Source organism: Takifugu rubripes, chromosome 21, assembly GCF_901000725.2.
Source record: "Takifugu rubripes chromosome 21, fTakRub1.2, whole genome shotgun sequence".
Classification (NCBI taxonomy): domain Eukaryota; kingdom Metazoa; phylum Chordata; class Actinopteri; order Tetraodontiformes; family Tetraodontidae; genus Takifugu; species Takifugu rubripes.
Window position 1 is genome coordinate 18,444,722 of NC_042305.1, and position 11,965 is coordinate 18,456,686.

The 11,965-nt window shown below is 41.5% G+C and overlaps 1 long non-coding RNA gene across 1 annotated transcript; it reads left to right on the plus strand.

The window, feature by feature from the left end:
• The first annotated feature begins 676 nt into the window (after positions 1–676).
• Positions 677–9,063, plus strand: LOC115247659 (uncharacterized). Its single transcript, XR_003886753.1, has 4 exons — positions 677–811; positions 3,408–3,464; positions 4,568–4,619; positions 8,731–9,063. It is a non-coding gene; the product is annotated as an uncharacterized lncRNA (long non-coding RNA).
• The last annotated feature ends 2,902 nt before the right edge of the window (positions 9,064–11,965 follow it).

An 11,965-nucleotide genomic window follows, 5' to 3' on the forward strand; every position in this document is an offset into this window, starting at 1 on the left:
AGCTTAATAAGTTGAAGGTGCTGGGTTGCAGCCTAACTTAATAAGGCCTACACCAGAGCCTTGGCCACCAATGATTGCTCCCATAAGTCTTAGCACATCTGGTGCTGTGTCCTTGGGTGAGAGATATTTTCCATAACTTTCCTTATGCTCAGAAGGCAGCGTGGCCTTTTATTAAGAAAAGGGATGATACAATGCACAGCGTGGACCTGTGGCAGAGAATGTCCACAAGGCGTCAGACGTTCATAACACCCTACCACGGTCCCCATTATCTTTCAGATGACAAGCACGGGGCTCTACAGCTCCAGTGCATCACACCGTGCAATGTTTAACCCATTAAACTTTTCAATAATTTATGAGTGTAGTTTTTACCGTAAATCAAGTGGCCATATTTACTTCCTCTCTGCCGAAGTATATTGTTAGAATATATGCCATTTATTTTCCATGGTTTATTACTCGTGTGGATGAATTACCCTCCATTTATGACGCACATAAGGTGTATAATTCTATATGCAGTAAAGTTAGACTTTTATAGTGCCTCAATCTCGCTATCCCTCTGCAATCCAAAAGTTATATATATATGTGTGTGTGTGTGTGTGTGTGTGTGTGTGCAGCCTGAATGTTCAAAGAAGGCAGGTCTATACCTGTGGATTGGTCTCCACGTGCTAGCTGAATAGCAGAAAGGAAAACATAGTGGTATGAACCCGCGATCTTTCTGCTGGAGATATTTTAATGGCCAGCCTTTGTTTGGGTCCACATTTCTTCTGTGTGTTTGCCATCGAAGAAGCCTACAGCTGATTGCATACCCTAAAAGGTGAGGATAAAAGTCCTCATGGGAGGGAGAAAGGGCTGTGATAGAAATGGGAAGAGATGAAGACGTGTGTGCAGACAGCAGGAAGGCATTATAAGGAGCTCTTTTAAATCCATGTGTAACAGAGACAGTAGAAATTTAAATGTAAATTGCCTGTTAGATTTTCATGTAAAGCATATCTATCTGCCTTTGTGGCTCCAATTGGATGTTGCCTGTTAGCTTTATGCATTAATGTAGCAATGTGTGAGAGTAAATGTATTTATTTTCTAAAAATCATGTTCACTTTATGATTCAAGGAATAAATTATGGATTGTTTAGTTTATTCCTTCAAATACAACATATGCAGTACTATTTTAGATTCATCATTATTTAGTTTACAGACTTTTTTATTCAGTCTTTATTTTTTTTTAAAAATCTAATGGTCAAATTAACATCAGTGCCTTTATGTTCTTGATTTATTTACAAAGTTAATTAAATCTAACACATTTTCTTTTTTTTGCTCACATCTAAAAACCTTGAGAAGTGTAGTTAATTTAAACTTCTTTTTTTTATTTCACCCTGTGATCCTGATTCATGGTGGCAACCTAAATTATAAATGCATTTCCTTATTTGTTCTCTAACCCCCTCATCCTCCCTGTTTCTTTTTTCCCCTTTGTGGTGGGGACCAAATTGAAAGAGCGAGGCGCCAGTTTAAAGGGCAGACCCAGGTCTCTGCCTCCAGGGCTTTTGCATCAGCCGTGACAGGAACCCTTGTGAACTATTGGGAAATGTTTTATCGGTCACGACACATTATGCAGCCAACTGAGAGTCACATTAAACTTTCACTTACTCCATCATTGCTTCGGTTTTATTGTCCAGCACGCCCGCTGACAAATCTGCAACCTTGGGTCCACTGGAGATTTTAACAACTTGGAACGTTTCCCTCAATTAATGTAATTCCTCAGATCTCTGAAATATGAAAATAAATGTTCCCATTTTCCTGTGGTTAAAGTTAGTTTATACAAGCTGGGACTATTTGCCCTCAATGCCTTTTTTATTTAAAAAAAAAAAACCACAAAAAACCCCAGAAATACCTATTAAAACAAACACGAATGCAGTAATTGGCGTTAGCAGAGAATATATTTGATCATTCCTTTCCTCTTCCTAATTCTTTTGTCTTGGAAACATTCCCATCATCCTTTAGAAGCCTAGAAAAAACAACCACTTTTCCATTTATCCTGTAGCATCAAAGCTACATGGTGACATAAGGTGCTATTTTATATGTGTCTAATCGCTTCATTCATTAGCCACAGACTGATTGGATGTTGTAAAGGAAAGCCGGTTGTCGATGTTTTATGTCCGAGGAGTGGTGAGATTGATGCGCACGGTCTGCTGGGAGGAGCCGGCAGGCAGACATGGATGCGTTACGCTGTGTTGGGAGTATCCTGGTCTGGGACCGAATCGTCTGGATAGAACTGTGGAACTGAGGGGTTTAATACCGACTAGAGCATGAAGATCTGACAGCTGAGGATGAGTATGCCTCGTGCACACTGGGTCAGGCATCATATGACAACGGCAGCGTTGGTGCCGCTCACCATTATCGGGCCACAATCTTGACAAGGATTTCGAGCAGAATAAAGATACACAGCTTCCCTAAATCCTTGAGGAACCGGTGTGCTAGGAAGTTGATCTAAATCTCCATTTTGCAACATAATGGCAGGACGTTGTAAATATGAAATGCTCAGACTCTCCGTCATGTCATCGGCCATCTCCTTACCTGTGGAACCCACAATAGCCTTGTGTTGTAGTAATATTCTAAATTTCTCACAGCCTTGTATGGGGAGAAATGTGCCCAGGGGTCAGCCAAGGGACAAAGTGGGAGATATGGAGTGTGAGAGGGAAAAAAAAGGATGAGTGGAGCAAAAGTGGAAGAGGAGATTAGGGGGGAAATAAATGTAATACGGACAAGAGAGCTTTATTAATAGGATTACGGGCTCATATGTTTCGATATATCATTGGTTTGAAAAGGGAGTGAAAATGTCGGGAAAACAAAAATGGGGTGAGAAGAGCAAGAATTTGTTAATGGTAACTTATTGAATTTTATCACTGGGAGGTGAGAATATGATTGGTCCCAAAAAGATAAGTCTTGTCCTGTAGAGCAACTGGGTTACCTTTACATTTTTTTTAAATTAATATTTGGAGAAAGGGGAAGAGAACCACACCTCGTCATTTAACTTTTCAACCATGAAAATGTTCTAAAGTTTTCTGTTGGTTGGTTATTTTGTGGTTTGCTGTCACAAGGCCAAAGGAGAAAATGCCTTTAATCGCTAAACCTGCTACTGCTTATATACTACTTCATAAAATTCTGTTTATTGATGCTATATAGCCAAGCTGCGAGGATTCACTCGAGCTGGACAATAAAAGAGGCCGCCACCTTTAATGGGAAGAGCATTTGCTTGTTACTAAACAGAGCAGTTAACCTCTTTCACACATATTAGCATGGCCCAGTATTAAATCTTATTTCTATTAGTTTCCTGTTCGCTTTATGATAGCAATAGCATTTTCCAAAAATTGATCTTGCAATTTTCTAATGACCTTTTTCTCGGTTCATTATCCTCAGAAAGAAACACTATCTCAGTTGTTGAGAGGATGCGAGCCAGGAGAAGACCACTGAGATGTAAAGTGTGCTATTTTGTTTCTTTTTTCAATCATTTTTTACCCATTTACACATAACCATAGCTCCACTGTTACAGTACTGGCTGGAGATGCAATGAAACCAAATAAAGCAAAATAAATTATGCTTTTCAAGTGGTCACGAATACATAAACACACAGATACATTTATTGTTAATGTGTGCCCATAGAGGAGAGCTTCACTCTTAAAAAATCTAAATATTTCCTTCCAGATTTGTAGTCTGCAAACAATCCCTAATCGTCAGTAACTGCAGCATTATACTATTACTGAGTAGTAGTAAGTTTTTCTGCATTGAAAAGTCTTGTTTCCTCATTTAGGGGTTTAGTTACAGTTGCCTGCTGCCATTTAACACGTCAGAGTCATGTTTCCCACACTAGGGAGCAGTGACGATGGGTTCAACAGCTTTCTTGCCTTCTCTTGTATACTTTGGAGTAGTTCCAAAGACTCTTTACATACTAAAGTGCAACTTTCTGAGGCTGCTTTTAAGACGGATTGCTTTCCAAATCACTGCAAACGCAAGGAATCACTCTAAAAAACTTCACAGTATTTGACTTGAGTTCTAATAGCAGCACAGAAGCTATTTTAAGCACAAAGACGGGAAATCGGCAGTCGTTTAATACGTATCTTTTCTGGTGGATGAGGGGGAGGAGGAAGGTTGAGGTTTTAAATGCCTCTTTTTGATGAGCTTTGACAGTAATGCAGCCACATTGGCAAATGTAGCAGATTTCTATGACACCCATGTCACAGGGTTGTGGTTATGCTTCTGCTCGATCATTAGAGGAGACTTCTAAGAGAGACAAGTGAGAATGAGTAATGGTGCTGAAGCGAGCTTGTATAAACATGTCAGGGAGCAGAAAAGTTCTCATGTCGTCTAGGTATTTTACTCTTACAGAGTGACAAACTAAATAGCTAAAATCCCCCAGGATAAAATCCCCCTCGCTCCATATTACAGTATTGGCTTCTAAAGCCTTTAAAAAGTGACAATCGCAGTTTGGAACACTTTACATAGATATTTTTTTTAAACCACTAACTTGTTAGCCGGCTCTATTTGTTTTTCCCTCTCCCTCCCACTGTATTTCTCTGCAGGCAAGGCTTTGGAAGTGGTGATGAATGAGTAGAAGTTGACTCATTATTAAAGGTAGGAGATGATTAATAAGGACCATGTGTGTTTTCCTCTATAGTGTAAATAAAATATATCATTCATGTAATGCAGGGCTGGGCACGGAGAGTGATTTATGGTCTGTTAAAATGCATAGAGAGCCAAAGGCTGAAGCCCTCTCAGACACACAGCCATGACAGTGCCCTACCCCGCTGCTTTAACATGGCTTGGAGATCTCCCACCCCTCCTCGCGCTATCATTCTCTCCCCTTATCTCAATTTCTGCCACGCTGGATTTATTTGTCTCACACTTTCGGGAGAGTTCCCAAGATTGTTCGGAGGTCATTCGGAAGGAACAATTTCAAATGCGACTCCTAAAACCTTACACTCAAGAATGTACCCATCACATCTATAATTTAAGGAAAATAATCATTATTGTATCAAAGGAAATGGCAACATTTGTAGCGGACTGGTATGTAGGATGAGCAACTGATGGCCAGAAGAAGACACAGAGGTTATGTCGGAAGGTTGGCAGGCAGCAACCACTCTCCAGCAAAGCTATTGATTTTTTAAAGCTCTTCTAATTTCTCAACTTCAGTTCCTGATGGAGTGTTTGTCTTTAAATGTTTGAAAGTTGATTTCCACAACAACACATCTTACATAGATTATCTCCCCATTGATTTCAGTGTCCATTTAAAAGGTATTTTAAATAAAGAAGATAGAGAACACCACATGTGAAATAGAAAATGGCATTTTCAGATAAGGGAAACGCCTAAAAATGCTGTTGAATATAACAATGACAGTAATCCCACATCCTGCATTCATTTATACCTTTCAAATGTTTACAATATCAACACATTGTGTTTCTTCATTGGACATTGACACCTTACTTTGCTGGTATGTTCTTGCTTTAAAGATGTGACTTGCTCATTTGTAACATTTGGTCTCTTTAGCATCCAGAAGTTCCAATCAATTCCGTTAGAAGATTTCTAGGCCTTCTGCATCCAAACAGCTAACATCAGGCCTTCTGTTCAACATTTCAAAATTTCTCATATTACAAAACCACCAATAAAATGAACTTGGAATTTCCATGCAAGAATTATGTAGAAGTCAGCTGTTTTTTGGATGTTTTTCTGTACTTGTAAAGTTGTGTTTTCTCTAAACATCATGGAATTATTATTTTTTTTTATATTTGTTGTTTTGTCTTGCACATAAAATCCACTTTTTCTTTTACCACTGAAAGGTCAGATGGAAAGTTCAGGTGCTGTCTCTTGCCACTGGAAGCACTTCTACTAACAGTTTGTTCTATGAGTTCAGAAGTGGAGATTAGGTTTTACTTATGTTTCTCATAGTCTACAAACAAATTGGGTACTTCACCAGAACTTTTTTGAACTACTTTTTTGTTATCAGTCAATTTTGCATGCAAAGTATGTGTTTGGCTGCCAAAGGACACACACACACTCTACATTGTTATGGTCTTGACATCAGAGAAGACCATGGAATGTGGACTGACCAATGGTTGAGTTCCGTGTTTCCTAATAAATCCTGACATGAGGATGCTGATGTGATGGGTCTGTCTCTTGTGGGGATCCATAACCACTGCCCTCCCACACTGAACTCATCATCACTTCAGCTCACGCAGTGAAACAAGGGCAGCGGCGGAGGCGTGTGGCTCACTGGAGCTGTTTTTGGGTTACTGCTATTTCCCCAAATTTCTTTATAAGTCAGACCCTGCAGGGCCACTAGTGGCAGCTGCCTATTCCGCCATTCACTGGGGGCATGCCCTGGTTTCATTTGTGTTGTTGTGATAGAAAAAGAGAGTGTGTCAAATAGAAAGCAGGGGAGGAGGGGAATAGGAAAACTCCCGTTGTGCCACTGTGCCCCAACCTCAGCAAGGGTGACACACTTACCAGCTGACATTCTGCCACCTTGCCCTGACACCGCAGGAAAATACACTCGTCTTCTGAATGGGGGCAGTGGGTGCAGAGGGAACCTGTTGGATAAGGCTGCTAAATCGGGCTGCTGAGGAGTCAGATGTTCATGTGCTGTCTTCAGGTTTTAAAGTACACAGTTAGAGCAGCAGCCTCTCTCTGAGTGCAGAGGCAAGGCGGCAGCTCCCTCCTATCCTTTGTTTACGCAGATAGTGGAGTGGGACTACTTTACCTGGACCCACTGAGTTCACTCACACAAATCCTCCCATATGTACAAGTTAACATAAGGAGCTTAGCCCAAAGACGGCAATTCAGTCTGCTCTCCTGGCCGCCCCCTAGAAATGACAAATTAGAGATGTTAAAGAGCTGGGTGTGGGTATTACATCTAAAGGAGAATTTTGGGGAGAGTTATGTACAAAGAATTATTGCTACCAGCCGCCATGATATAAGCCCAGGCTTAGGCTTAAGTTCAAGTATTAACTACATCTTATATGCTCAAGTAGATTCGATAACATACAAAACCATACACTGGGTGCCAGTCTTTAAAATATAGGTATATAAATATTGAACATACAACTTGTAGACTTAATTTGTCAAGTGTGAGATGAGTAGCGGTGTATTTGTATTTTACAGCTCTGTTCGCATAATAATAGTCCTCCTTCTGCCCCAAAAGTGGGTCTGTCTTTTACCAAAACAGTTTCCCAGATGACACAGAGGCAGAGAAAGACCCATGTTAAAGCTAATACGCAACATTTTTATGGAGTGGGTGAAACTGACACCAATCCCGGTGGGGCAATTACTGGAAATTAATTACGATCCATTCCTGTATGAATGGTTTATTCCAAAATAAAGCAAGCTAATTTATTCGTTTTGACATAGAAAATTGATTAAATGAGGATTATGAAAAGCCATTTGCTAAACAAAATGGAGGAGAGGAAGGGAAAAAAAGTGTGTGTGTGTGTGTGTGTGTGTGTGTGTGTGTCGGGGCGGGGGGTGTAGAAAGGAAAACCTAAAAATCCTTCAAAATGTGGTAATTAGTGTGTGACAATGCCAGATTTCGCCTACACTCCCTGTAGGTATGACGAAGGGTAATCATGAGGAAAATGGGTGCTAGAGAGACAACGTTGATACGGAGTGAAAAAGTATGTCGGTAAGTTGAGAGAGCGGGTTCTTGACAGCCTGAGAAAGCTTGAGGGGCCATCTGGTGTGATGTGGCCAAAGGACAGGGCTTGCTAACCTTTGACCCACGCCCCCCTTTTAGCAAATATCCCAGTCCAGCAGGTTTATGGGATACTGAGGAACAATAACTGTCAGACACTCAGGGCAAAGTAAAACAGTTTTCCACTATTTTCAGGTGATGAGAGGCCGGAAATGATTCCAAAAGTGGACGATGAGGTTTCGGTGGCTCACTCGAGAGTTTGGCCTCCAGAGACAACAGAAAAATTTAGGAAGTTGCCAGTTATCAGATTTGAATTGTGCACTAAATTCTTGCTAGTGTTTAAATTAATACCCTCAAAACTACCTTGCTTTTTTCACTATAGAGTGAACAAATTCATTAACAGGGAACAGGGGTTATGTTATGTCAAAGGCCATGACTTAGGGGGCACAGTTGAGCCTAGTTTGTTTATTGAGAAGGAATTGAGCAGTGCAGGAGGGGGCTTTGATGGGGTGGGGTGAGGTGGGGTGGAGGGGGTGGGGATTGTGTTGAATCATATCTGTGCAGAAAAAGTAGAAGTTTGCTTTTAAGTGTTTAGGTCATGTATGTTCATGTCTGTGAAGTTGCACTTAATTCAGTAGAAAAGTCATATTAATTGCTTCAGGAATGTTGTGACAAAGATCAATGCTGCGCGCTAAGCCAATCAGGACAGTCGCAAAGCAACCTCAAACAACCGGTGCACCAACCCCCAACAAAACATCCATCGTGCATGCGCACATGTGCACCCCTTTATTTAGCTACATCAAATTAAAAACTTTCAGGGGAAAAGAGAACAACACAGCAATCATGACTACAACTCTTACTCCACACACAGTTTATACTGCACTCCGCTAAATCTTTAGTTTATTCCTTAATTCATTGTATTATGCAGTCAATTTTTTTTCTCGCCTTGTTCTGTCTTTTATTCACCTAAACATGGGGGATGGGATAGTCTCTGCGTGCACCGTGTCTGAATGGACTTTTGTCTTGCTCATTTTTCCTGATTCTGACTGTGTCACTTTCAGGGCGCCCCTGATGAAGGCCCTCTTAGACACAGATGCAGGCGGTTTGGTTGCTAGTTAACATTCAGCACAGCCACGCTAACATCACCAGACAAGCCTGCCAGCAGACCAATGCTCGACTGGCTTTCTTGGACCACCTCCATCTATGTGTGTGAACAGGCTTGGGAGTCTGTTCAAGGAGATGTTTTATTCTGTTCCTCTTGTCCCAGCATATACAAATTTAGATTAAAATTCAGTTGTGCTATGTTACTCACGTAAAGCAAATTTTATTGGCATTACAGTCAGACTGCTTTAACTGACAGTCACATGTATCTTTGTTCACTTATCTGATGTTATTAAATGTGCAGAGATTCCTCTCATTGTTTTCCTTTAATTTATGCTTAATTATGCCTAACCTAATTATCTGTTCTTGTTACTGTCTGGTTCCCCACTTGCAGGGTTCTTGTAGATAAATGGAAGAACTGTCCGGAGTGTCTGCATTTATACAGCATGATTACATCACAGATGCTAATGTCTGTCGAGTGTGGTATTTCCTCGTAGGTGGCCTGGAATTCCAGACATCTACTCGTATCAGGATGCTGCAAATCCACAAAGCTAACTATGTGGATCATAGAGGAATGGGACCATGGCTGGCGTGCCCTCATAATAATGCTGTGAATTTCAGCGGTACATCTCAATTGAGCTCGCAACAACCCAATGCCTCCATTGTTCCTGCGGTTCTTTGTGACGCAGTCAGGGGAGAAGTACAAGCAGCCTTTCAGATTTTATTTCTTTTTTAATAGCATGAAAAGATGTCATTGAAGTGCAGATGGAGTGCAAGTTGTGGAGTGAGGCCAAAAGATTAGCAGTGTTGAAAATGCCCTTGCTTGGTAGTCTGTGTTACATTGTTTTATTGAGGCTGAGTGACCCCCCCCAAAAAAATAAAAAATAAAAAGAGAGATGTGTGCACTTTTAAACCAGACACTAAACTAAGGATAAATCAAGCTGTTCTGACATCATGATGGCATCATTTTACATCTATTTGCGTGATCATTTGCAACAACAAATGTCTATGCTCTCACCACAGGTAGTTATAAATGTGAGTGGACTGTCATTCTAATTGTGGTGTGTTTTTACATGCACATCGACCAGAGAAGATGAAGAGCTCTTCTCTGACAAATTTCTCCAAGCAAATATTGGTGTAAAGCAGAGGGCATCACTTAAGATTCCTCTCTTTAAATGATTTGCCGTGGACTGTAGGTCCAAAACCAAAAGGAAATTCTGTCTTTTTGAGTGGTATCTTATGCAGAGTAAGCTGCTGTGTTCTCTCTGGCAGTGATGCACTGTGCTTCAGTTCAAATAAGGAAAGAAATGGGGGAAAAAAATGAAACCCTATACTTTCCTGGGATTGGCCGGCTGGCTGTCCCTGGTTCTTTCTTCACTGTCTGTTGAGGGAAGAATAACTACATAAATTCAGAGAATAAATATTGTGTATTTTGTGGGAAAAGTGTTTACACTATGTCCAGTAAATGTGTGTACCAGTCTGAGACGAATATCCAGCAAAATCAGGATGAGTCCTAAGAAAAAAACGTTATTGTCCTGTGGGGCTCAGACGGTCATGAAATTAATCTATTATCTTGCTGTGCAGCTGCCACGTACGATACAAGGTGCTTGACAATTCAGTGTACAATTGTGATTCCGTGACATTTGCCCATTCACCAAGCCGGCTGACACCAACAGGATCGGGCTTTGCTGCCAAATTAAGGCAACGAGTGGGGAAATGAGAGCGGCATCAGCCAGGAGGAGGCAGAGTGGATTTCCTCTTGTGTTTAAAGACCTGACCTAAGCACCTTGCCCAGGGGCTTTTTATCAGCTGGAGCTGAAAAACACCTTCAGGAGGGAGACAGTGATATAGCCACGGCCGCTTATAATGGTGTGACAAGGCTGAGCTGTCCTTGCACACCTCTTGACTGCCCTCCCACCCTCCTTTTTCACTGCTATCCCAATTCTTATTTCCCTCCCTCTCTGCCAGACTGGGTCCTCTATCTCAAGCTCCTTCCAGTTGGGAACAGGCAGGCTTTAAATGCCTGTCGCCCGGTGTCATAGAAGTGGCTACACACAGGGTGTCCAGTGTCACAACACAGGCTGGGCTCTGTCAAGGGCAAAATGAATTTGTTGGAGGGAGAGAAGTTGGGGGGGGGGGGGGGGATTTATTAAAACGAATGATGAATAACCCGAAGGTGCGCTGATACTTCACCCAAACGATGAAGAGACTCGAGGTGAAACGATGGGAGACTGGTGGAGGGGGAGCCCGGGCTGACTGTTGCTGCCTCTGGTTTACGAATAGTGGCTGTCAAAAGGGCAGCTTTTATTTATTTATTGTTGTTCTGTTTAAGAAATGGTGAAGGTCAGGCTGTGCCTCTGCTCTCCAACTTTATTATGTGACCTGGATCAATGCATGAAATATACCGTATCTGTTAACAATGCTGCCGATACAATCTCGTTTTTCTTCGCGTGCACTTTTTCCACCCTGCTCATTTTTTCCGTTTCTGCTGCTTCTGCTGCTGTCACCACCACCCCTCTTGTGGCCATGGTAACCTCATCTCTAGTATTGCTGCTGTTGCAACAGCATTATAGGATGAAGAGGTCACTGTATTATTTCTTTGATGAGGTAAACATGACAAATGCCGTTCTGTTGAAGTGAGGCCCTGTCACCTGTGACTGCGGTATCAGAGGGCACAAGTCTGTGAAGCAGAAAGTAATTTATCGTTTTACAGAACAAACAGAAGCGAGTTTGTTCTGTAACAGAAGGGAGAGTAGTAAATTGTCAATTGCACATCACTACAATGTATTAAATATCTTTCTCTGCAGCACAACACACTGTGGGTGACTACTACCTTTTATACTGTTGCATCTGCACTTTGTTGTCATGTAATATGCACATTGTATCATCTGCATACTGTAAACTCTGTATACTCCAGCTCTCTTTTGGCTTTTAGCATGACACACTTGAATAGCACTTACCGGCAAGAAGCACATGTGGATGTAAATCAGTGAGCCAATGTACACTATAAAATCCACTGCATGTTTCGGTCTATTTGTTGTAGTTAGTTTATTTTTCTTGTATGTGCGTCATGAGTCGAAACATTTTCTTCCCTGACTGTCTCTGGCAGATCCTCGCACAAACCTTGGCCATAACCAACAAAACCACAGCGTCCTGTCAAGACTGTCAATTTGGATATGTAAAATCTGCCCTGAG